Source organism: Mobula hypostoma, chromosome 1, assembly GCF_963921235.1.
Source record: "Mobula hypostoma chromosome 1, sMobHyp1.1, whole genome shotgun sequence".
Taxonomy (NCBI): Eukaryota; Metazoa; Chordata; class Chondrichthyes; order Myliobatiformes; family Myliobatidae; genus Mobula; species Mobula hypostoma.
Window position 1 is genome coordinate 81,331,720 of NC_086097.1, and position 27,575 is coordinate 81,359,294.

Genomic DNA, 27,575 nt, shown 5'->3' on the forward strand with positions numbered 1-27,575 from the left:
TCCTTCTATAAGCTTACCCCATAAACTGGGTATGACCAAGTGCACCCTGCTCAGGGGTCACCCATCTTTCACTCTGATTACTCTTAAATGCTAACTGCCCATATCTTCCATTCTGGGTTCACCAATCAGAGTAATCTGCCCAAGTATGGGAAGAGTGGACCAAGAAAGTGCAAGTGGAAGCATCAGCTCAATACCATTCCATATTAATGGGATTTGCAGGAAGCTAGGTTACAGGAACCAGATAATCCAGAAGTCATCTTATTCAAAGGAGAATGTACAACCACATTTAAGAGGACTTAGGGAGTGACTGAGACTCTCCAAACTACAGAACAAGATTGAAGACTGTTCCCAGCTGATGAAGAATGATTCTCCATGGTACTGACATTTTTCTGATAACTGTGCTATTTTCATTTTCACACCATTGCAAAGATGATTTACATCTTCAGAAATGCATGAGATCAGATGGGAACAGGAATCGTTGATGCACCAGAAAGAGTAGACATTTGGCAGGTGGACCTGTCCCAGTCATTGCTGTAAATAATCTCCCCTACCATCAGTCTCTTCATGGTTATCCTCATATATCCTTCAACTTTAAACAGCTGGAAGACTTTTTCCTGTGCAGTTAAGCTTTTATTTCTGAAAGAGTTAATTTAAACAGATACAACTCTTTCAGAGCAGTCTGCTGTGTTGGAAAAGACTGATCTGCTCAGGGATTACCCTGAATATCAGTGCTCTATTTCTGGATTTCCCTCTCTCCTGAACTTGGCTTCTTGACCATCAGCTCAGGGAACATCCACTGCCCATTGTGCCAGCCGATACTTGATCATTTGGGAAGGGTACAGTGAAGATCGAAACAGGTATTATAACTGCTGCCAGAAAGCTAAGTATAAAAACTTGTGTGATGTGCAAATTGATGCAGTAGAATCCTGTTTGGAGAGCCCCACTGGCACCCCAACTATCCTCTTTCCTGGCCTCCCAAGTCCATAAGCCAGGTATGAATCTTTCTTCCACTTGTTAAGCTTTGTCCCTATCTTCAGAGCTCTTGATCAATATCTACTTGATTTCATTGGTTCGCATGATCAAAAGCCCCCAGGTGTCATTCACAGCCAGCACCATATGGTGGTTCCATGATTACTTCAGACATCCCACCCTGCAAAAACTCATTTCAGGGAGGTAGCACCATCAATCTGCGGGACACTCCCGGAACTTCCGGGAGAGGTGGAATGTCTGCAATAGAGTAGCTCCTTAGCAGCTAGCCAGCTAGTTTAAGTAACGTTAGCTATGCTAATAAACGAATGACACCTGTTAAACTCACCTCAACATGTCTTTTACAGTCTTAACCCACCATGAGCATTAGAAAAGTCACTGTTGCAAACAGAGCAGCGAGCAACACTGTCATTATTTTGACCCCTGTTAGGCAGGGGTACACTTTAGGGTAGTCTGGGGAGACGCACGTTTTATATTTTTTTTTATCACTCTGCCATGGCGCGCGCTCTCTCCCTCTCGCATTCTCACTTGCTTTCTCTCTCACTCTCTCTCTCATGGTCGCTCTCGCGCTCTCTCTTGCTTTCTCTCACTCGCTCTCAAAAAATTGATTTCTGTGATATTGCATATAATTTGTGGGCATCAGGGAGCCACTATTAATATGCGGGAGACTCCCGGAAGTTCCGGGAGAGGTGGGATGTCTGTTACTTACTATCAACACTGCTACCCGATTTCTCCTGCTACTTTTAATCTCCTAAGTAACAGCTCATATTCCCTATCCTCACTAACAAAATCACTAGACAAGGTCAATCTGACTCACTCTTGTTTGCAATTGTTCTATATAAAAAAGCGTCAGATATTTTCAATCTTCTGTTTTTGACAGAACGGCTGATTGCCAGAACTTGGAACAAACACAAAGACTGCACTTGGCTGGCAGTGAAAGGAGCCCTCTCTGTCCAGTTCTTCATGCACAACTGGGGCTTCAGTTCCACATTGAGGTAGCTGCAGTTTGGATGAAAAATATCAAAGGGATCAATGGGAAAGCATGGATTGTATCACTGAGAGCACAATTCACTATTTGACATGTGTAATCTGTATTTGATGTAAGTATATTCTGGAACTATTTCCCATCTGACCAAATGTACAAACCGAGGTACTGTTTAATCTGCAGAATTACAACATTAAGTGTGGAAAATCAGTAACAAGTGAAAAAGTGCACAAAACTGACAGTCCAGGGAACTATTCAAATACACCACATTGAACATAGGCCTGGATGTAGTTTCACAGTATGTGTCTAAGTCTAGCAAATACACACAAGCTTAAAAAATGTGGATTGATAATCAACAAAAATATGGATTAGAGAGCAAGACTACAGAAGCAGGTACAAAAAGTTACAACCTAGAGGTGTAATTTGAATGTAGACAATCACTAAAAAAAAAGCAAGCATTATGCACGATCAATCCTTTAAACAATTCTTCGGCTTTTGAACACCACAGGAAATCCTTGCTTTAGTGAAATTGTCTCACGTACCTACAACACTCATCAAAAGTTAAAACAAACCTTTTTACACCTGGCTCTGAGCAAAGTATTCTGGGATTACAGAGAAAATAAAAGTGACAAAACAAGCATAGATTGACTGATGCCTTCAAAAACTCCACAAAAACAGCAAAAGAAAATATCTAAAAATAATCCATCAAGGATGACACCATCTGAAGAGCACAGCAGCACCAAGAATGCCATAAGAATTTTAAAGAAATAGCTGGTCTCACAATGAAATTTTGTTGCAGGTAACTGAATTGTTGGGATCGATAAGTACAGTAATAAATATAATGTTCATTAAGATGCCCAAAACTTGTTGATAAACTTCAATACTTATATTTTTCATGAAAATTAAGACGATTACTTAATGATAAAATGAATTCAGGAGATTGGTTAAAGTAGATGTCCCTTATACCATGACGCAATTTTTTTTTTGCTGATTACACAACTAATAAATAGGAGAATGAAAACTATAAATCCAAACAATGAGGACAAGTTATATTAATGACTTGTATGAATCATGCAAGTTGTAAAAAAGGAATCGTAAATTTCATTTTAAGTATGTTTGAAGGTGTATGCATTGTTGCAAGCAGGATATAGATTGAATTAATGATAGAATAAATTGTAAATGATATAAAACAGAAATAAATGTAATAGCTTAAACACGGAAGTATTCTCAACTAGTCAGAATTACAATCATTAGAATGCATACGCTGAGAGATTTTTGTTGTCTAAACACGTAGAAATTTTCTGCCGTCAATAAAGAACATCATGGGATCTAGAGAGAAATACTAATTATCTTACTGAGAGAGCAATTCAGCACCATAGGCTGTAACATCCCCACTGTAATGCAAGAGCAATTTTACAAGCCAATAGGTCAAAAGGCTGAGTATGTATAGAGCATTAGTGTGGAAAGGGGTTTGATAATTCAACATTTATGATTACAGAAAGCAATCTATAATCCACTAAGATGTTGTGAGCCTTTTGCAGTGACTAGCATCTTAAATTGTCATTAGGTCTGCAAAGCCTGATATTCTTAGTCTCCGAGTTTCCAAGCAGCATGCACTAACTCCTCTAATAAATTAGCCAAGGCTGAATGAAATGACAAAAGAGAAATTCAAAGGAAAGGGGATAATAAAAATGTGAATGGGTAAATGCAGAAATTATGAAGACGGGAAACAAACTGAACAGTACAAAATAAATAGAAGCATAAAAGAGAGATAGGAACACAGCCAGATTTCTATCAAGCAATCTCTAATGCAATATGAAATGCATTAAGGCCATAAATAAAGCACAGTTAACTACTAAACAGAAGGCAAATCCGCCTTCGATCAAGGCCCATGATAGTTCAGATTCTGAATATCGAACAATCAGCTAACAGGAAATAATATGCAACCAGTACTGACTATATTATGAGACGGAACACAGTTAGAACAGATGGAGCAGCTACACCATGTGCATAGCAATAAATTCTTTTGCACCTTGTGATACAAATTGTGTAACCATACCAGGAAACTCAGCAGAGAGAGGGGTTTACCAAATACTTGTGAAAGATATAAATACCACCAAGAGGTGTTGAGTTTTGACTGCTGGGTTTACAGAACAAGTGTTAGCAAGCAGTAAGGCAAATAATTAGGAATAATATGGCATTTGAGCTGCACTTAGTCACACAGTACAAAGTGAGTAAAGCAGGGGGCTAAGCACACAGCCCTGTAGTGCATCTGTACTGATGGTGATTATAAAGGTGTTGTTGCAAATCCATTCTGACCAGGAAATCGAGGATCCAATTGCACAGGAAGGAATCAGGACCCAGGCCTTGTTACCTAGTGTTGAGATTCCAGGGGATTATTATGTTGAATGCTGAGGTTTAGTCAATGAAGAACATGTTGATGCCTGCAACTTCATTGTCCAGGTGTTCCTGAGCTGAGTGAAGAGCCAAGGAAATGGCATCTGCTCTTGACCTGTTGTGTCAGTAGGTAAATTGGAACAAATCCAGGTCACTCTTCAGGCAGGAGTTAAAGTGCTTCATGATCATCACAGTGGATGTAAGTGCTGATGGACGATAGTTATTGAGGGAGGTGACCCATGTTCTTAGGCACTGGTATGATTGACAGCTGTTTGAAGCAGATGGGTACATCAGAATGCCAAAGTGAAGGTTTGTACACAATAAAGATGCCTGTACACACTCCAGCAGGGTGATTAGCACAAGTCTTCAATAATTGGCCGGTTGCTTTCTGTGTGTTCCCTCCTCAAAGGACGGTCTCATGTTGGCCTCAGGAATGAAATCACAGGTCTTCAGAGGCTTTAGGGGCTCATGAAGATGCTACCATGTTCTATTTGTCAGAATGAGTATAAAAAGCATTGAGCTAATCAGAGAGCGAAACATTGTTGTCATTTATACTGTTTTGTAGGAAATGATGGTATTTAAGCCCTGCCATAGCTGTCCAGCATCCCTTCATGATTCAAGTTTGGTCCAAAATTGCCACATTGCGCGTGAGCTGGCTTCCCGAATTCATACCCGGATCACCAGTCCTGAATGCTGCCAATCTAGCCCTTAGCCTATTTCTAAGAATCTTTTGGTTCATCCAGAGCTTCTGGTTGAGGAAGACTGAATGATTTTAATCGGGACACGCTCACCCACGGGTGTCTTTATGAAGTCTGTGACAGCCATAGTGTATTCATTCAAGTCCCCTGATAAGTCTTTGAACATGGCACAGTCCACCATCGTTTGGCATGCCCATAGCTGCCCCTCTGCCTCCTGTGGCCATCTCTTTGTTCTCCATACATCTGGTGCCTTGCTCTTTAGTCTCTGCCTATGCAGGTAGGAGTAGGACAGCCTGATGGTCGGATTTCCCTAAATGCAGTCGAGGGATAGAACAGCAGGCATCCTTGATGGTAAGGTAGCAGTGGTCGAGTGCACTGGATCCTCTAGTGCTGCAGGTGATGTGATGATCCACCACTCAATTGTCCAATCCCTCTTGCTCTTGCGTGCCTCCTCTTGCATCTGAGATTCCAGCAGCATCAGTGGTGTTACTGCTGAATTTGTAGCTGCCTTAGAGCCGTGTCTAGCCACAGAATCATGAGTGTAGAGAGAGTAGAGTAATGGGTCAGCATGCATCCCTGGGGTCACCTACGTTGTTTATCAGCAAGGAGACGTAATTTCAAATCTGCACTGATTGTCATGTAATTAACAGGAAGTTGAAGGTCCAGTTGTAGAGGAAGATAGGGGCCTGTTTTTGAAACTTGTTGATTAGTATTGAGGGGAAGGTGGTGTTGAACAGCAGTGTGACAAAGGTTCTTCTGTTGGCGAAGTGGTCCAATGCTGACATGAGAGTTAGTGAGGTTGTGTCCACTTTAGACGTGTTGAGGCAGCAGGCAAACTGCAGTGGGTCCAGGTCCTTCCACAAGCCAAAGTTAATACTAGCCAGGATCAACCTCTCAGTAGATATGAGTGCAACCAGGTAGATTATAATCATTGAGGCAGATCACCCTGTTCCTCTTGGGTACCAGTATGATCGATGCCCTTTTGAATCAGGTGGTCAACTGGAGCAGTGAGAGGTTGAAGATTTCCCTGAACACTCCAGCCTGTTGGTTGGCTCAGGTCCTCAGCACCTTGCTTGGTATACCTCCGGGGTCTCACGTCTGGTAAGGGTTCAACCTTTTGAAGGATGTTCTGGTGCCAGTCTCTGTGACAGAGATTGCAGGGTCATCAGAAGCTGCAGGGATTCCCCAGTGTAGTTTTATTCTCCCTTTCAGAGTGAACATAAACATCACTGCCTTCATCAGACAGGGAAGCTTCATAGTCATTTATGCTGTTAGTTTTTGCCTTATAGGAAATAATGGCATGCAAACCTTGCCACACCTGCTGTGCATACAATTGAGTCTAGCTTCACACGGAATTGCCTTTTTGCTCTCACAATGGCCTCCTGTAAATTGGACTTGTTGTAGGGTTCTGGTACACTGGCCTTGAACACAACAGATCTAGCTCTCAGCAGACTGCAAATTCCCTGGGTCAACCCCAGCTTCTGGTGTGGGTATGTCCAGTATGTTCTTGAAAGTACACACTTTTCCACAAAGATCTTGATGGAGTCAGTGACAACTGTAGCTTATTTACTGACATCCAAATCTGAATCCCCAATATGTTACAATCCACTAATTAAAAGTAGACCTGTAAGTGCTCCTCCACTTCCATTGACCATACCTTCTTGGCCCTCACCACTGGTACTGCAGTACCTCAGGCTTTGCCTACATGCTGGGTGAAGTAGTTCAGACAGGTGATCACCCTTGACAATGTGCGGGTGTGGGATGGTATGGTAGGCATTCTTGATGATGGTGTAACAGTGATCAAAAGTGTTGGCTCCTCTGGTTCCACAAGTGGCATGTTGTTGTTCTAGTTTGTCAAAGACTTCTTCAAGCTGAGCAACACACACAAAATGTTGGAGGAACTCAGCAGGCTAGGTACTATCTAGGAAAAGAGTACAGTCGATGTTTCGGGCTGAAACCTTCGGCGGGACTGAAGAAAAAAAGCTAAGGAGTAGATTTACAAGGTGGGGGGAATGGGGAAAAAGAATCACAAGGTGATAGGTGAAACCTGGAGGGGGAAGGGTGAAGTAAAGAGCTAGGAAATTGTTTGGTGAAAGAGACAGAAGGCCATGGAAGAAAGAAAAGGAGTGGGGGGAGAAGCACCAGAGGGAAGTGATGGGCAGATAAGGAGATAAGGTGAGAGAGGGGAAGGGGGATGGGAAATGGTGAAGGTGAGAGGGGAGTGGTGGGCATAACCAGAAGTCTGAAAAATTAATGTTCATGCCATCAGGCTGGAAGCTACCCAAACAGAATATAAAGTGTTATTCCTCTAACCGAAGTGTGGCCTCATCACAACAGTGGAAGAGGCCATGGATAGATGTATTGGAAAGGAATGGGAAGTAGAATTAAAATGGGTGGCCACTGGGAGATCCTGCTTTTTCTGGCTGATATAGATGCTCGGCAAAGCGGTCTCCCAACCCATGTCGGGTCTCGCCGATATACAGGAGGCCACACCGGGAGCACCAAACACAGTAAATGGCCCTAACAGACTCACAGGTGAATTGTCAACTCACCTGGAAGGACTGCTTAGGACCCTGAATGGTAGTTCAGGACCCCGAATACTTCTTCAAGCTGGCGGTGTTGAAATCCCCCACAACAATTGGGAAGGAAGATTGAGCTGTTTCCTGACTCCTGATCGCAGTGCTTAGCCCCTCCATAAGAACATAAGGAGCAAGAGTAGGCCATCTGGCCCATTGTACCTCTCTGCCATTTAATAAGATCATGGCTGATCTGGACATGGACTCTGATCAACCTACTTGCCTTTTTCCCATAACTCTTAAATCCCTGTAATGCAAAAATTCTATCCAACTGCACCTTAAGTACACTCAATGGGCTCTTTATTAGGTATCTCCAGTGCCTAATAAAGTGGCCACAGAGTGTATGTTCGTGTTCTTCTGCTGCCGCAGCCCATTTGCACACCATTGCTGTAAAACGTAGTTACTTGAATCACTGTTGCCTTCCTGTCAGCTTGAACCAGTCTGGCTATTTTCCTCTGCAATCTCTCATTCATAAGGTACTCTGGCCTCACTAGGTTTTTGTTTTTGTTTTTCACACAATTCTCTGTAAACTCTAAATTCTGTTGTGCATGAAAATCCCAAGAAATCAGCAGTTTCTGAGAAATTGAAACCATCCCATCTGGCACCAACAAATATTCCATAGTTAAAGTCACTTAGATCACATTTCTTCCCCCTTCTGATGCTTGGTCTGAACAACCGAATCTCTTGGCCATGTCTGCACGTTTTTATGCATTAATCAGCCACGTGACTGGCTGATTAGATATTTGCATTAATGAGCAGGTATACTGGTGTACCTAATAAAGTGGCCACTGAGTCTATATTTAATGAGGTAGCCTCCACTGGTTCTCTTGGCAAAAAAGTCCAGAGATTCACTACTCTCTGTGAAAAGCAGTTTCTTATCATCTTTGTCCTAAATCCATTCCCCTGAATCTTGAGGCTTTGTTGCCTAGTTCTTGTCTTCCATACCAGTATAAACAACTTTAATTGATCTTTATCTCTTCCATAATTTTGTAAACTTCAATAAGATCCCCTCTCATTCTTCTGAATTCCAGTGAGAGTCCCAGGAAATTCAGTCTTCATAGAACAATCACTAATTTCCAAAACCTCCTCTGCACCTCCAACAAAGCCAATATATCATCCCTTGGGAAGGAGACTAGAACTGCATGTATTACTCCAGATATGGGCTTACTAGTACCTTGTATAATTGCAGCATAACCTCCCTGCTCTTAAATTAAATCCCTCTAGTAATGAAAGCCAACATTCCAATTGCCACCTTGATCATCCGTTGCACCTGAAAACTAACTCTCGCAATTCATTCACAAGTACCCCTAAGTCCCTCTGCACAACTGCATGCTGTAATCTTTCACCATTTAAATAAGAATTTGATCTTCTATTTTCCCTTCCAAAGCCAATGATCTTGCATACTCCATCTGTCAGACTGTTGCTCACTCACTTAGCCTACAGTATCCATATCTCTCTGCGGACTCTCTGCCTTGTCTGTGCAATTTGCTTTCCACTCAATTTAGTGTCATCAGCAAATTTAGATCTGATACACTCACTTCTCTCCTTCTCTCTTCCAAATTGTTGATGTATCTTGTTAACAGTTGCAGGCCCAGCACCCACCCCTGTTCACCACTGACCACCAACCAGAGGAACACACAACTCTTTGCCTTCTATTGGTTAACCATTCCCCTCTGTCCATGCTAATACATTACCCCCAACTCTGTGCATCCTTATCTTATGGATGTCTTTTTATTGTGGCACCTTATTGAGAGCCTTCTGGAAATCCAAGTATACAACATTCACCTGTTCCCCTCTACCCACTGTATACATTATATCCCCAAAGAACTCGAGTAAGTTTCTTAAACAGAACCTGGTCTTCACCAGTCCATGCTGTGTGTGTTTGATCTATTCAGATATCTCACTATTTCTTCCTTAATCCATCTTCAAGCATTTTCTCAACTACAGATATTAAGCTCACTGGCCTATAGTTAAATACCTTTTGTCTACCTCCTTTTTTTAAAACAGTGGTGTGATATTTGTTGTCTTCCAATCCATCAGGACCTGTCCAGAGCCCAAAGAAGTTTGGTACATTATTACAAACATATCTGTTGTAACTTCTACCATTTCTTTCAATACTCTGGGATGCATCCTATCAGGATCAGAGGACTTGTCTACCTTTAAGCCCAACTAGTTTGCTCAGTACTACCTCTTCAATAACATCAATTGTACCAAGGTACTCACCTCCTATTGCATTTATAACATCTCTCTTTAGCATGTCAGTGCCAACTTAACACTTGCCAAGATTTGGAATGTATACTGCCACCAGGATGACAGCAGAAAATTTTCTGACAGATAGAACGGACATCACTTGTCTGCCAGATGTTCGACACTGGAGGAACAGAATGGAGACATCTATCATCGCATTAAGGAAATGCTGCCATCTCTACCTTTATTTGATGCCACTGCTTGGCCAATTTGGTGGAAGGTGTATACCTCAGGCTGGAGTGTTGTGTCCAGAATGCTGGGGGTGAACCATGCCTTTGGGAAACAAAGTACACAACAGTTTCTGATGTCCCTCTGGTCCTGCAATCTTGCTCTGAGGTCTTCAATTTTATGTTCCAGAGACCGTACATTAGCCTTGTGCATACTTGACCATACATTCAAGTTTGAGAAGGAGAGATTCATATTCAAAAAGGAAAATCATGAGGATAGGCAGGAGAGTGAAGTCAAAGATCAGCTCAGCATGACCTTACTAAATGATGGCGCATCATCGAGTGGCATTATGTTCCATCCCTGCCCTTATTTCTTATAACAACATCATAAACAAATTTAAGCCTGAATCTTACAAGGAGATTCAAAACAAAGTAATGCAGAAACCAGATTCAAACAGTGCAGACTAGCTGAGGAATCAAATCAGCTTTAATGTAACATTGATGCAGGAGATGTTCAAAAGATTCAGGAGACAGTTGTGGAAGTCTAGTTGAGAAAAAATATTTCTTAATGCTTTGTTAAGATGCCACTGCACCGCACTTCTCTATGGCTGAGGCTGGATTTCAGTATCAGCAAGTGAGGGGCACAGGATCTACCACAGCTCCGTATTCCTTTATCTCCACTTAGAGTAAAGGTTCCTATTTTTTGACCAAAAGATCATGTTTTCAGGTGACATGTGAGTATCCATCTGCTGCTATTGATATTCACTGATATCATAACTCCCACAAACATTGACTTTGCCCACTCATCTGTGCTCACCTGTATGGTACCCTTTGTGATCTGCCTTACGAATATGCACCTTTACCACAGACAATCAGTTTCAATTTCAAAGACACTCTCAGTTGTGCAATAATGGGTGCCAAAAGTTCCATTGTGCTATCATTCATTAGGTGTAGCCTATTGTTCTTATGTTGGTTCTTTGAAAATACTACAGTTTAATGTCCAAACAATTGCACAACAACGCAGTTAAAGACAAAATCCATTTTGAAAGCTGAAATCTGACTTCACCATTTTAGACCTCCATTTATTCAATCTTTCTCCTCTTCCTGTGCTGATTGCTTGACGTATTGCAATGAGTTCTACATTTCACATCAGCAACTCCCCTCACTGCAGCATCAATCTACCTATTGATTCCACATGTTTGCATCCAGAGCTTAAAGATCAAAGTTCAAAGTAAAATTTATTATCAGAGTACATACAACCCTGAGATTCCTTTTCCTGTGGGCATACTTGGCAAATCTATAGAATAGTAACTATAGACAGGATCAATGAAAGAGCAAGTTGAGCATAGAAGACAACAAACTGTGCAAATGCAAATACAAATAAATAGCAATAAATAACCAGAGTATGAAATAACAAGTGTCCTTAAAGAGAGATCATTGGTTGTGGGAACATCTCAATTGATTAGCGTAGTATGCTCTTATTCAAGACCCTGATGGCTGAGGGGCAGTAACTGTTCTTGGACCTGGTGGTGCTAGTCCTGAGGCACCTGTACATTCCACCTGATGGCAGCAGCGAGAAAAGAGCGAGGCCTGTGTGGTGAGTATCTTTGATGATGGATGCTGCTTTTCTTTGACTAACTGAATAGTTACTTACAGTTTCATCAGCTCAGAGTCACACTTATTGTTTAGTTCAGCATATTCTACCTATAGATCACTGGACCTTAGTGATTGAATATGCTTCATGTTAAGCCCAACATCACTGACATTTTTCTCTGAGATTCTCTTCTCGAGTCATCAAGTCAGAGAAAAGTATAGCACAGGAGCAGGGCCTTCAGCCCATCTAGTCCATACTGAACCACTCCTCTCCATCTGCATGGGAACCATAGCTCTCCATAACCCTACCATCCATGTACCAATCTAAACTTCTTTTAAACTTTGAAATCTTATGCTGGCAGATCATTCAGCACTCTCACGGACATCTGAGTGAATAAGTTTCCCCTCATGTTCCCCTTAAATATTTCACCTTTCACCCTTAATCCGTGACCCCTGGTTGTAGTCCCACCTAATCTCAGTGGAAAAAGCCTGCTTGCATATATTCTATCTATACCCCTCATAATTTTGTATACTTCCATTAAATCTCCTCCAAATCTTCAATGTTCCAAGGAATACCATCCTAACCTATTCAACCTTTCCTTATAACTCATAAGATCATAGGATATAAGAGCGAAATTAGGCCATTTGGCCTACCTAGTCCACTCCACCATTTCATCATGGCTGATCTATCTTTCCTCTCAGCCCCAATCTCCTGCCAGCTCCCCACATCCCTTCATGCCCTGACTAATCAAGAAGCGTCAACCTCTGCCTTAAATATACATAAAGACTTGCCTCCATGGCTGCCTGTGATAATGAATTGCACATATTCACCACTCCCTCATCTCTATTCCTCCTCTTCTCTGTTCTGAAAGGTCGCCCCTCTATTCTGAGGCTGTGTACTCTGGTCCGAGACTCTCTACCATAGGAAACATTCTCTCCACATCCACTCTATCAAGGCATTTCATCAGTTGATAGGTTTCAATTGGGTCACCCCTCATTCTTCTAAACTCAGGTCCTCCAGACCCGGCAATATCCGTGTAAATTTTCTCTGTATTCTTTCAACCTTATTTATATCTTTGCTGTCGATAGGTCACCAAAACTGCACACAATACTCCAAATTAGGCTTCACCAATGTCTTACACAACTTAAACATAACATCCCCTTACCTGTACTCAATAATTTGAATTATGAAGGCCAATGTGCCAAAAGACTTCTTTACGACTTTATCTACCTGTGATGCCACATTCAGTAAGTTATGGACCCATATTCCCAGATCCCTTTGTTCTACCATGTACCTCACTGCCCTACTGTTCACTGTGTAAGACCTACCCTGGTTGGTCCTACTGAAATGTAACACCTTGCACTTATCTGCATTGAATTGCACCTGCCATTTTCCAGCCTATTTTTCCATATGGTCCGGATGCCACTGCAAGCCATGATAACCTTCCTTGCTACCACTACACCCCAACCTTGGTGTCATCCTCAAATATGCTGATCCAGTTAACTACATTATAACGTAAACAACAGGAATTCTGCAGATGCTGGAAATTCAAGCAACATACATCAAAGTTGCTGGTGAACGCAGCAGGCCAAGCAGCATCTATAAGAAGAGGCGCAGTCGACGTTTCAGGCCGAGACCCTTCGTCAGGACTAACTGAAGGAAGAGTGAGTAAGGGATTTGAAAGCTGGAGGGGGAGGGGGAGATGAAAAATGATAGGAGAAGACAGGAGGGGGAGGGATAGAGCCGAGAGCTGGACAGGTGATAGGCAAAAGGGGATACGAGAGGATCATGGGACAGGAGGCCTAGGGAGAAAGACGGGGGGGGTGACCCAGAGGATGGGCAAGAGGTATATTCAGAGGGACAGAGGGAGAAAAAGGAGAGTGAGAGAAAGAATGTGTGCATAAAAAGGAGTAACAGCTGGGGTACGAGGGGGAGGTGGGGCCTAGCGGAAGTTAGAGAAGTCAATGTTCACGCCATCAGGTTGGAGGCTACCCAGACGGAATATAAGGTGTTGTTCCTCCAACCTGAGTGTGGCTTCATCTTTACAGTAGAGGAGGCCGTGGATAGACATGTCAGAATGGGAATGGGATGTGGAATTAAAATGTGTGGCCACTGGGAGATCCTGCTTTCTCTGGCGGACAGAGCGTAGATGTTCAGCAAAGCGGTCTCCCAGTCTGCGTCGGGTCTCACCAATATATAAAAGGCCACATCGGGAGCACCGGACGCAGTATATCACCCCAGTCGACTCACAGGTGAAGTGATGCCTCATCTGGAAGGACTGTTTGGGGCCCTGAATGGTGGTAAGGGAGGAAGTGTAAGGGCATGTGTAGCACTTGTTCCGCTTACACGGATAAGTGCCAGGAGGGAGATCAGAGGGGAGGGATGGGGAGGACGAATGGACAAGGGAGTTGTGTAGGGAGCGATCCCTGCGGAATGCAGAGAGAGGGGGGGAGGGAAAGATGTGCTTAGTGGTGGGATCCCGTTGGAGGTGGCGGAAGTTACGGAGAATAATATGTTGGACCCGGAGGCTGGTGGGGTGGTAGGTGAGGACCAGGGGAACCCTATTCCAAGTGGGGTGGTGGGAGGATGGAGTGAGAGCAGATGTACGTGAAATGGAGGAGATGTGTTTAAGAGCAGAGTTGATAGTGGAGGAAGGGAAGCTCCTTTCTTTAAAAAATGAAGACATCTCCCTCGTCCTAGAATGAAAAGCCTCATCCTGAGAGCAGATGCGGCGGAGACGGAGGAATTGCGAGAAGGAGATGGCGTTTTTGCAAGAGACAGGGTGAGAAGAGGAATAGTCCAGATAGCTGTGAGAGTCAGTAGGCTTATAGTAGATATCAGTGGATAAGCTGTCTCCAGAGACAGAGACAGACACCTGTGAGTCGACTGGGGTGATATACTGCATTCGGTGCTCCCGATGTGGCCTTTTATATATTGGTGAGACCCGACGCAGACTGGGAGACCGCTTTGCTGAACATCTACACTCTGTCCGCCAGAGAAAGCAGGATCTCCCAGTGGCCACACATTTTAATTCCACATCCCATTCCCATTCTGACATGTCTATCCACGGCCTTCTCTACTGTAAAGATGAAGCCACACTCAGGTTGGAGGAACAACACCTTATATTCCGTCTGGGTAGCCTCCAACCTGATGGCATGAACATTGACTTCTCTAACTTCCGCTAGGCCCCACCTCCCCCTCGTACCCCAGCTGTTACTCCTTTTTATGCACACATTCTTTCTCTCACTCTCCTTTTTCTCCCTCTGTCCCTCTGAATATACCTCTTGCCCATCCTCTGGGTCACCCCCCCCCGTCTTTCTCCCTAGGCCTCCTGTCCCATGATCCTCTCGTATCCCCTTTTGCCTATCACCTGTCCAGCTCTCGGCTCTATCCCTCCCCCTCCTGTCTTCTCCTATCATTTTGCATCTCCCCCTCCCCCTCCAGCTTTCAAATCCCTTACTCACTCTTCCTTCAGTTAGTCCTGACGAAGGGTCTCGGCCTGAAACGTCGACTGCGCCTCTTCCTATAGATGCTGCTTGGCCTGCTGCGTTCACCAGCAACTTTGATGTATGTAACTACATTATAATCCAGTTTGCTGATGTAGGTGACAAACAACAACAGACCCAGCACTGATCGCTGAAGCACTCCACTGGTCACAGGATTCCAGTCAGAGAAGCAACCATCTGCTGCCATTCTCATGTTTCTCCTGTAAAGCCAATGTCTAATCTAATTAACTCCTCATCTTGAATATCAAACGACTCAACCTTCTTGACCAACCTGCCATTCAGGGCCTTGCTAAAGTCCCTGCAGACAACATCCACTTTCCTGGTAACTTCTGTTACGTACCCCGTAACTGGGTTGCCAAACCAGCAGAAATGGATCACTCAGTTGGAGTCTGGATTACTAGAACTAAGAAAGTTTTATTAAAGAAACAAGCAACACCGTAATCGAAAGGATAATAAATGCAACAGTTCAGCAATGATAAACATACATGTGCACAGAATTAAGATAACAGCATCAATCAAGCTCTATCGTTGTCTAGGGGTAAATGACCAATTTCAAAGTGACACAAAGTTCAGTCCAATTTAGTTCAGTTCGCAGTAATCGTTGCCATGGCGATGGACAACGTGGGGGGAGGGAGAGAGAGAACAGGAACGACTGATCATTCAGAACGGCTTCCACTCACAGACCGGCGATATTGCTCACAAGCAGCTTTTGGGCGGGTCCTTTGTGATGTCACCTGAGGTCACCGACTGTGACCCCTCCTCCAGATGCGGTCGATCCTCTGCAGTGAACCCGGCACCCAGGCAAGGGCGGACACACACCGGGTTCTCGCTGATCGTACCTTTCCACCCTGTGCGTTTAAGGCTGATCCCCCGATCAGCCGTCCAAGAGCTTCCCACCGACTTGTCAGAGGCGCACCGCTTCCAGGGTCTCGTTACCTCGGGTGTCATGTGTGTCCTGCCTTAGCGAACCTGTCCCTTTTTATCCCCCTGCTGGGGTATCACCTGTCCATCACTTCAAACAGTTCAGGGTTCAAAGGGGGAGCCGCTCTAGACAGCTCTCTCTCTCCCGTCCCTTCATTACACATCTCCAGATCGCCGGTCCATCACTTCGAACAGTTCAGGGTTCAAAGGGGGAGCCGCTCTAGACAGCTCTCTCTCCCGTCCCTTCATTACACATCTCCAGATCGCCGGTCCATCACTTCGAACAGTTCAGGGTTCAAAGGGGGAGCCGCTCTTGACAATACCCAGACTGATGGCTCCTTCATTAACATCTCCAAATGCTGCTTCATTGTTCCTTATCTCTCCTTCCCACGAGGACAGGTGGCAGACCAACTGCTGATGCCACTGATGCTAGCCCAGGCCAGCAAACATCTTAATTTATGTGTATTCTAGTCACACTTCCCAAAAACCTCCATGACATGACCTACCACACCTGAAGCCGTGTTGGCATTTCAATGTGATTAAGCCACTTAATCCAGTTGCCAATCCCGATCCACAATAAACACTTTGGTTTGTCAGAGATTTCAAACCTGCCATCATTCAAAAACAGAGAAAGGAAGCTACAAATCCCAGCAATCTGTGAAATACTCAGCAGTCAAGCAACACGCGTGTAATCAGAAACAGAGTTGCAAATTGATGTCTGATGGTGGGTCATCCATTTGAAACATTGTTCCCTTCTCCACAGACGCTGTCTGATCTACTGAACATCTCCAACATTTTCTGGTTTTGCTGCATCTTTTTGTTTGTTTTGTCAACCTCAACCCCAATGCACGATTCTCCTTAAATCAAAACACATTTCATTCCTCAATCTAAATTGGTTACACACATAGATCAGCAGGAACTGTGAGGGCCTTGGGATGGTTGTTCATTGGATAAGCTCACTGTCATCTTTCACAAACCATTTCTTATTCACTTCACGATGTTCCCTTCTGATTTGCACACACATACCCACTGCATAAGAACTTCATCAAATAAAAACTTTACAAAAGAAAACTGCACTAACTTTTAAGATTTCAAAGTAGAAGTAGAATTTTTCCCAAAGGCAAGTTACTCAGATAGTGTTTATTACTATTTACCAATTTATTTTCGACAGGAATAATTTTTCACTTCACAGAAAAGTGGTCATTCTATGGTTACACTTGCATCACAACTTCTCAACTACCAAAATACAACCAGCTTTTGAGAGACATGATATACAATCTTCTCACCTTGCTACAAAAATTCTAATCCCACCCCAGAAGCCAATTTTCCATTCTCATCCATGTTCCTGATATGCCTGAGCAAGAACCTAGTCCCGCCGCAATATACTTACCATCACATCAGTCTACAGTGGATGCAATCTCACTTCACCATACACAAAATGCTGGAGGAACTAAGAAGGTCAGGCCACATCTTAGGAGGGTTATGATGAAGGGACTGAGCCTGGAATGTCAACTGTTTTTGCCCCATTCCTAGATGCTGCCTGATCTGCTGAGCTCCTCCAGCACATCGTGTGTATTGATCTATGCAAGGAAATGGGAAGTCCATGTTTCAGGCTGAATTGCTTCATCGGGATGAAAAAAGGAAAAGGTGGAAGCCAGAAGGAAAAGGTAGGGGAGGGGAAGGAGTACAAACTGCCAGGTGATTGATGAGGGGGAAGGTGGGTGGATGGGGAGAGGGGAGGTAGTATGTGAAAATCTCTGAAGTGATAAGTGGAAGAGGTACAGGACTCACAAAAGTAGAATCTGATAGGAGAGAACAGTGGATTATGTAATAAAGGAAAGAAGGTGAGGAACTGGAGAAAGGTGATGTGTAGGTCATGAGGGCAGAGTTGAAGAGAAGGTGTGAGAAGACCACCAAACTGGGGGGAGGAACAGAGGGGAGTGATACTTTATAGTCGCCAAACAATTAATACTAGAGCGTACAATCATCAGAGCGATATTTGATTCTGTGTTTTGTGCTCCCTGGAGTACAAATCGATTACAATAAGTTAGAGAAATTGATGTCCATGCCATACATTTGGAGACTACACAGACAGAATATGAGGTGTTGACCTTATTGTGGCAATGGAGGAGACCTTTGGACACACATGTCAGTATGGGAATGGAAAATGAAATTGAAATGGGTGGCCACCAGTAGATATTGCCTGGTGTGGCAGGTAGAGCGATGGTGTTTGATGAAGTGCCCCTCCACCCCAAAGCTGCTTGAGGCCGCACCAAAACCATCAGATAAATGTCCATAGGTGAAGTGTCTTTGGAGCATATGCCCAAATTATCAATTACAGCTTATCATTCAACACCATCATCCCCTCAGTATTAGCCAATAAGCTTCAGATCCTGGGCTTCTGTACCTCCCTCTGCAACTGAATCCTCAGCTTACCCATAGGGAGACCACATTCAGTCTGGATCAGTAATGACATCTCCTCACTGTTAATCAACACAGATGCACTTCAAAGATGCTCGCTTAGCCCGCTGCTCTACTTTATCTACACTTCACTGTGCAGTTATACATATCTCAAATGCCATCTATGAATTTGCCATTTAAACCACTGCTATTGGCAGAGCCTCAGCTGGCAATGAAGAGGCATACAGCAGCAAGTTAAATTGGCTGATCGAGTGGTGTCACAACAACAACCTTTCTCTCAACATCAACAAGACCAAGGAACTGACTGTGAACTTCACAAAGGGCAAGTTGAGAGAACACAAATTGAAGGGTCAGCAGTGGAAAGCGAAAGCAGCTTCAAGTTCGTGGGCATCAACATCTCAGAAAATCTATCCTAGGTCCAACATATTGAGGCAATCATAAAAAAGGTATGTCAATGGTATCAAAACAATTATTGAGCAACGCACACAAAAATTGCTGGAGGAACTAAGCAACTCTGGCAGCATCAAGAGAGGAGAATAAACACTTGATGTTTTTGGCCAAGACCCTTCATCAGGACTTCACTCCATGCATGCAATCTGATCCAGCATTTTCTGTGTGTTGCTCAAGATTTCCAGGATTCCCTGGGTTTTAAAAAATCTCCCTTTTTTGCAGAAAGTGGGCTCCACTAGTAGCAATCACTTTTTTGTAGTGACAATGATTACATTTGCACGATCTTCTGGTCAAGGTGGTGCCTGTGTACAATGCTCCCTCAGTCGACATTTTCTGGATAGACCATGAAACTATTTATTTCACTTCTTTTACGTATGTGTTTTCATCTTGACTGTGTTTTTCGAACTGTTAAGAGCCTGTGATTTGCAGTTTTGAGATCGTGTGGGTGATCTGGAGCTTTGTTGTCTCCAAGAGGATTCTGGGAGGCAGCAAGCCTACGTTTAACTCCATTTCACCGACTACAGCTTCCATTGTTCACCAGTTGAAGTGTCCAGGGAGATTGAAACAGCGAGGTGAATGAGGAGGCCGAGTGTCACTGCCTACCTTCTAATCACTGGTGGGATTGCTCTGCTGCCAGAGACGAGAGCCTGTGTGGCCTATCACTGTGCCCAGAAAGTAGACCTCCAAGTCTCTCTCTTTCGAAGATGTTCGGGGATGTTACCGAGATTTTCTGAGTTTATGGATTTGGACTATATATTTTTCCCCCAGTCTTATAGTTTTCATGTTCTGTGTTTTCACCCATTCTTTCTCGTTTTTGTGTGGAGAGAGAGAGAGTTGGGGGTCAATAATTTTTGCCTTTTTGTTACCTTTTTGTGTAAGGGGGGTAGATTTGGAGGTCGTTATTCTTGTTATGTTTTACGCAGGGACAGGGGGATTTGGGGGTTGATGTTCATGTTCTGATCTCTTTTGTGTGTGGCGGAGGTGGGGTTGCTGTTTCTCTCTAAACTGACTTCCATGTTCTTTCTTTGTTTCATGACTATCTGGAGAAGAAGAATCTCAGAGTTGCATACAGCATATATACTTTGATAATAAATGAACCTTTGAAGAAGTGAAAAGCTAAGGGAACAACGCCAAACTAACCGATGGCAGCGACTGTAAATTTGGAACAATGAGCGGCTGCCCTTTCAACCAGCACCAAGCGACAATTCTCATGCACCAAAGTGACCCAGAGTTTGGGTATCGCTGCAACAATAGTCTGAACAGCATCGGATGAGCCCGAACCGTTCTCCCTTTTACCATGGGTGAGTACATTCATTGCTCGGTGGTTCTGTAAAAACATGACAGCAACTGAATCAGCTATACATGACACTGTGCACCATCTGCATCAGGCAAAGCTTGTGGAAATATCACTGCATTTTAAATCAGGGTTTGCCTGAAATAACTGATATCAGCTCACAGAAGATCCTTGGAAATGCCACAGCCTGTGCAAACGAACACGCCAAAATAAAAAAAAGACTGCACCAGTCTGGCCTGGCCATGACCTTAGAAACTCAAGGGTTTAATACGCAGCGGGAATTTACTAAATAAAAGGATTAGAGAATAGAAGTGCAGAGTACTAGTTGCAAGTGTATTACAAATTGCCATCTGGTGTAATCTAATTTACCAAAGTCTTCAGATTGATAAACCTGCCAATTATTTAAGATTCTTACAATGACGAACTGTACAAGCTATTAGGATGTTGAAAAGAATGTCCACTTAAAATTTCGACTCATGTTGACATTTTCCTAAAATTAACAAAAAAAACAGAACTGAGAAATGGATTGGGCTGTATGCTGGCTTCAGAGAGTTGGTACAGCTTTCAATCCAGTCCCAGTTGATGAGTCCAATCATCTTTCACGAATTGGGTTTGATCAGTTTTGAAATGGGAAGGAGCTGTCCCACTAAATAGTCTGTATTTGAGCACTGAAAAGCTTGTACTAGATGTGAGAACAAACAAATTGAATTAATGTAGACAGCAGGGCTTCTCCAACACAGATAGAAACAAGTTGCTGCAACAGCGAGACAGATTGATTGCACCTTTGATTCATCAAATCTCATCTGAATTCTGGTGCTGGGAGCCTGATAAACTCCGAGTCCCCATCCCCATCACTCTCTGTGGTAAGCAGAGAGAGAGTAAAAGATAATTAGGAGGCTAAAATATTCAGCTTCTGAAAACAACTAAGAATATTGCGTTATTCAATAGGATAAAACAGTGATTTTAACTTCTGTACAGATCATTGTCTCTGCAGAAACAAAGATATATTTGTGGGAAATAAAAACAAATCTTAAGGGCACATGAGATTCTGTAGATGCTGGAAATCTTGAGCAACACACACAAAGAGCTGGAGGAACTCAGCATGTCAGGCAGCATCGATGGAGGGAAATAAAAGTCGGTGCTTTCAGTTACGGACAATCGAATTCCCTCCTCCTGTTTAGCACCGCCAGGGTGCCACAGACAGTGACTAAGGCTGGGGCTGCTTGCACAGCCAGTATCACATCTTGCTACTCATATCAACTGTCAGAGGGATGACTCTGCACTTGGTAAGGATTGCAGACGCGAGAGAGGATTTGGGGGAGTGCCTGCATATTAGAGAGTTCAAATGCAGTCTGAAGCAGAGAAGCCCTGATGCAGCTTCCCTGCCTGCTCAGTGTAGGATTAATATAGGCATGGTCCTTCTGGTGCTTTATTACAGCATTTGCATCCATGGAACGACCACCCTCCGCTGAACATTGACGACTCCTTCATAGAGGTCATTAAGAACACCAAATTTCTTGGTGTTAACCTGGCAGAGAATCTCACCTGGTCCCTCAACACCGGCTCCGTAGCATGCTCCATCTCCCCCCCCCCCCCGCCCCCCCCCATCCTCACCACATTCTACAGAGGTTGTATTGAGAGCATCCTGAGCAGCTGCATCACTGCCCGGTTCGGGAATTGCACCATCTCGGATCGCAAGACTCTGCAACGGATAGTGAGGTCAGCTGAGATGATCATCGGGGTCTCTCTTCCCGACATTACAGACAGTTACACTACATGCTGCATCCGTAAAGCAAACAGCATTATGAAGGACCCCACGCACACCTCATACAAACTCTTCTCCGTCCTGCCATCTGGCAAAAGGCACAGAAGTATCCGGGATCTCACAACCAGACTATGCAATAATTTCTTCCCCCAAGTCATCAGACTCCTCAATACCCAGAGCCTGGACTGACGCCAACCTACTGCCCTCTACTGTGCCTATTGTCTTGTTTATTATTTATTGTAATGCCTGCACTGTTTTGAGCACTTTATGCAGTCCTGGGTAGTTCTGTAGTCTAGTATAGTTTCGTGTTGTTTTTTTATGTAGTTTAGTGTAGTTTTTTTATTGTTCATGTAGCACCATGGTCCTGAAAAATGTTGTCTCATTTTTACTGTGTACTGTACCAGCAGTTATGGTTGAAATGACAATAAACAGTGACTTGACTTGACTTGACTTGATGTACATCCAGGCCTTTGTAAAATACAGCTTTGTTTGTACAAATTAAGATTAAGGCAGTCTTGAAATGAACACCTTTTGAAAGAGTTCACTATGAGATTAGAATTCAACATACCACCAGATTTCTACATTCACGGCATTAAACATGACAAAAAAAAATCAAGATTTAGAAAAGATGCAGAACTATTACTAGCTTAACTAGACATCAAGTTACGGCAAGATACTGCAATCTTTCAGGCAGTTGTGAAGCTTGAAATTGACTATTGTTCTCTGTAATTAGATTCAGGCCATTAAACCACCAGCAATTGTTGAAATCACAAACACAGACAGCAACATGCAGCACTGTCCAGTACCTCAGTGAGAAGGTTATTGCACAGGTGTCTGCCCTACAAAGCCTGTCAATACCATTTTACAGAGAACTCAACTGCTACAGGGGACATCAATATTATAAATGTCTCTCAGGCATTTAAAGGAATTGTTGCTCTTTTTCGTTATAAAAAACAAGGTCCAGGAACTGCTTCCTCGACCTAAAAATATCAAATTTACCTTTACATCATTGAGAACATTGAAGGGAATTTTGTTGCTGACAAGAGGTATCACCAACCTCAGGTTGTCAGAGTTCAGATCAATAAACAAATTAAGTTGAGACTGCATGTCATCAGCCACAGTGGTGACTGCTAGTGCAGAACAAACTGAAAGATGCAGGCAAGTCCATGTTCAACCTCCATCATGCACTAGATTTCAGTGAGAATATATGGGCAACCTATGCAAACTCCAAGCGTAGAGCTGGCTAACTGAACTCTGCTGGCACCTCCTTAGCTGTTTTCCAACTTCATACGTCACGTTACAACAGATTGCATAAACTTGCAGCAATAGCACTCGGGAATTAGCCTGCTGACCTTTACCACATTCGCCCTGAGAATAACCAGAAAGCCTATTTGTTTGAATTAAAAAGAACAGATGTGAGGGACAAGAACAAGCACAACTTAACATGCATTGCTCAAAATTATTTGATCTTAATTAAATGTTCTAAGTTGTTTAAGCACATTCCAAGTGATTTTAATTTCTTCCAAAATATTAATTGACTAAAACTTTATTGCTAAATTTGTTTTTCAATATTTTTGAATATCAGTAATTTGACAGCTGGAAAGGCCTGAGCCATTTCGTGTGTGAGGCTTGTATCTGAACACCCACACAATGGTGTTGAACAACACCCAACCACTGAAAAAAGCTGTTCTATTTGAATCAGAAGGGAAACAGAGAGGAGGATAAAATCTGGAATTACTGCATGTTCGCAGTTGGTACACGTGGAGAGTTTACTGCTGGCACCAAGTTCTAGCTGATTGCCACTACAAGTCAATAAGTGCAAGAACAACAATGCTGAGATTACAATTTCACTGAAGTATGTATTCTCAGGAGTATTTTCATTGTGAATTTTGTTTTGTTTTCAACTGAAAAATTCAGAGCAAGAAGGCTGCGAATGAACGGCTGATTTTCAGAGCGAAGCCAGTTCTTACCACTCGGGGTAAAAGAAAGGCAGGTGCGTGATGTCGGCCAGTAGAGCACGAAAGGTTTAAAAAGGCAAGAAACCTTCAACGGTTTTTGATTGGGAGCAAGAAGGCTGCGAGTGAACGGCTGATTTTCAGAGCGAAGGCAGTTTTTACCACTCGGGGTAAAAGAGAGGCAAGACTGCACAGGCATGTGATGTCAGCCAGTAGAGCGTGAAAGGTTTAAAAAGAAGACCGCCATATCCAGTGGGGAGCAGAGTGAGAAGCAGCAGAGTGATAGGGCTTCGGCTCAATGGGCTTTGGCAGTAACGGGACGAGGCGAGGTAGGTTTACCTGTGCTATTTGTGGAAAGGAGGAGGTATGTGTATGAGGCCAGTTTTCTGTGCTCGGTATCAAATGTGGGAGATCCTGGAGTCTCCCAGCCTCCCGACGGCCATATCTGCACCAGGTGTGTCGAGCTGCAGCTCCTGAGAGACCGAGTTAGGGAACTGGAGATGCAGCTCGATGACTTTCACCTGGTCAAGGAGAGCGAGGAGGTGATAGAAAGGAGTTATAGGCAGATGGTCACACCGGGGCCACGGCAGACAGACAAGTGGGTCACAGTCAGGAGGGGGAAGGGGAAGAATCAGGTACTAGACAGTACCCCTGTGGCTGTACCCCTTGACAGTAAGTACTCCTGTTTGAGTACTGTGGGGGTGGACAGCCTACCTGGGGGAAGTGACAGTGGCCATGCCCCTGGCACAGACTCTGGCCCTATGGCTCAGAAGGGTAGGGAAAGGAAGAGGAAGGCATTAGTGATAGGGGACTATATAATTAGGGGGTCAGACAGGCAATTCTGCGGATGCAGGAAAGAAACTCGGATGGTAGTTTGCCTCCCAGGTGCCAGGGTCCGGAATGTTTCATATCGCATCCAAGATATCCTGCAGTGGGAGGGAAAACAGCCAGAGGTCGTGGTACATATTGGTACCAATGACATAGGTAGGAAAAGAGAAGAGGTCCTGAAAAAAGTCTACAGGGAGTTAGGAAGGAAGTTGAGAAGCAGGACCGCAAAGGCAGTAATCTCAGGATTACTGCCTGTGCCAAACGACAGTGAGAATGGTAATAGAATGAGGTGGAGGATAAATGCGTGGCTGAGGGATTGAACCAGGGGGCAGGGATTCAGATTTCTGGATTATTAGGACCTCTTTTGGAGCAGGTATGACCTGTAGAAAAATGACGGGTTGCACGTGAATCCCAGACGGACCAATATCCTGACAGGGAAGTTTGCTAAGACTACTGGGAAGAGTTTAAACTAGAATTGTTGGGGGGTGGGAACCCAACTGAAGAGACTGGGGAAGAGGCGGTTGGCTCACAAATAGAGAAAGCTTGTAGACAGTTCGAGAGGGAGGATAGGCAGGTGATAGAGAAGGGATGCGCTCAGACTGAAGGTTCGAGATGCATCTGTTTTAATGCAAGGAGCATTGTGAACAAAGCGGATGAGCTTAGGGCGTGGTTCAGTACTTGGAGATATGATGTGGTGGCCATTACAGAGACTTGGATGGCTCAGGGACAGGAATGGTTACTTCAAGTGTTGGGTTTTCGATGTTTCAGAAAGGACAGGGAGGGAGGCAAAAGAGGTGGGGGCATGGCACTGTTGATCACAGATAGTGTCACGGCTGCAGAAAAGGTGGACGCCATGGAAGGATCGTCTACGGAGTCTCTGTGGGTGGAGGTTACAAACAGGAAGGGGTCAATAACTTTACTGGGTATTTTTTACAGGCCACCCAATAGCAACGGGGATATCGAGGAGCAGATAGCGAAACAGATCCTGGAAAGGTATAATAATAACAGAGTTGTCGTGATGGGAGATTTTAATTTCCCAAATATCGATTGGCATCTTCCTGGAGCATTTTTAGATGGGGTGGAGTTTGTGAGGTGTGTCCAGGAAGGTTTCTTGACACAATATGTAGATAAGCCTACAAGAGAAGAGGCTGTACTTAATTTGGTATTGCGAAATGAACCTGGTCAGGTGTCAGATCTCAGTGGGAGAGCATTTTGGAGATAGTGATCATAATTCTATCACCTTTACAATAGCACTGGAGAGAGATAGCAACAGACAAGTTAGAAAAGCGTTTAATTGGAGTAAGGGGAATTATGAAGCTATCAGGCAGGAAATTGGAAGCTTAAACTGGAAACAGATGTTCTCAGGGAAAAGTACGGAAGAAATGTGGCAAATGTTCAGGGGATATTTGTGTGGAGTCCTGCAAAGGTAAGTTTCAATGAGACAGGGAAGTTATGGTAGGGTACAGGAACCGTGGTGTACAAAGGCTGTAATAAATCTAGTCAAGAAGAAAAGAAAAGATTACAAAAGGTTCAGAGAGCTAGGTAATGTTAGAGATCTAGAAGATTATAAGGCTAACAGGAAGGAGCTTAAGAAGGAAATTAGGAGAGCCAGAAGGGGCCATGAGAAGGCTTTGCGGGCAGGATTAAGGAAAACCCCAAGGCATTCTACAAGTATGTGAAGAGCAAGAGGATAAGACGTAAGAGAATAGGACCAATCAAGTGTGACAGTGGGAAAGTATGTATGGAACCAGAGGAAATACCAGGGGTACTTAATGAATATTTTACTTCAGTATTCACTATGGAAAAGGATCTTGGTGATTGTAGTGATGAATTGCAGCAGACTGAAAAGCTTGAGCATGTAGATATTAAGAAAGAGGATGTGCTGGAGCTTTTGGAAAGCATCAAGTTGGATAAGTCACTGGGACCAGATGAGATGTACCCCAGGCTACTGTAGGAGGCGAGGGAGGAGATTGGTGAGCCTCTGGCGATGATCTTTGCATCATCAATGGGGACAGGAGAGGTTCCAGAAGATTGGAGGGTTGCGGAAGTTGTTCCTTTATTTAAGGAAGGGAGTAGAGATGGCCCAGGAAATTATGGACCAGTGAGTCTTAAGTTAATGGAGAAGATCCTGAGAGGCAGGATTTATGAACATTTGGAGAGGTATAATATGATTAGGAATAGTCAGCATGGCTTTGTCAAGAGCAGGTCGTGCCTTACAAGCCTGATTGAATTTCTTGAGGATGTGACTAAACACATTGATGAAGGAAGAGCAGTAGATGTAATGTATATGGATTTCAGCAAGGCATTTGGTAAGGTACCCCATGCAAGACTTTTTGAGAAAGTAAGGAGGCATGGGATCCAAGGGGACATTGCTTTGTGGAATCAGAACTGGCTTGCCCATAGAAGGCAAAGAGTGGTTGTAGACGGTCATATTCTGCATGGAGGTCGGTCAAAGGTGGAGTGCCTCAGGGATCTGTTCTGGGACCCTTACTCTTCATGATCTTTATAGATGACCTGGATCAGGAAGTGGAGGGATGGGGTTTGCTGATGACACAAAGGTTGGAAGTGTTGTGGATAGTTTGGAGGGCTGTCAGAGGTTACAGTGGGACATTGATAGGATGCAAAACTGGGCTGAGAAGTGGCAGATGGAGTTCAACCCAGATAAGTGGGAGGTGGTTCATTTTAGTAGGTCAAATATGATGGCAGAATATAGTATTAATGGTAAGACTCTTGGCAGTGTGGAGGATGAGAGGGATCTTGGGATCCGAGTCCATAGGACACTCA

At 43.7% G+C, this 27,575-nt stretch overlaps 1 protein-coding gene and 1 long non-coding RNA gene across 10 annotated transcripts in view; one reads left to right on the forward strand and one right to left on the reverse strand.

Annotated features, from left to right (window-relative positions):
* Positions 1 to 27,575, reverse strand: part of LOC134348361 (alpha-(1,6)-fucosyltransferase) — an 877,712-nt gene that overhangs the window by 498,092 nt on the left and 352,045 nt on the right. The window lies entirely within an intron of this gene.
* Positions 18,782 to 27,575, forward strand: part of LOC134358127 (uncharacterized) — a 30,231-nt gene continuing 21,437 nt past the window's right edge. Inside the window, exons 1-2 of one of the 2 annotated variants that reach the window (XR_010020822.1) lie at positions 18,782 to 18,945; positions 19,996 to 20,250. This is a non-coding gene — a long non-coding RNA (uncharacterized LOC134358127). The remainder of the gene's footprint in view (positions 18,946 to 19,995; positions 20,251 to 27,575) is intronic. The other variant, XR_010020814.1, reaches the window with a different exon arrangement.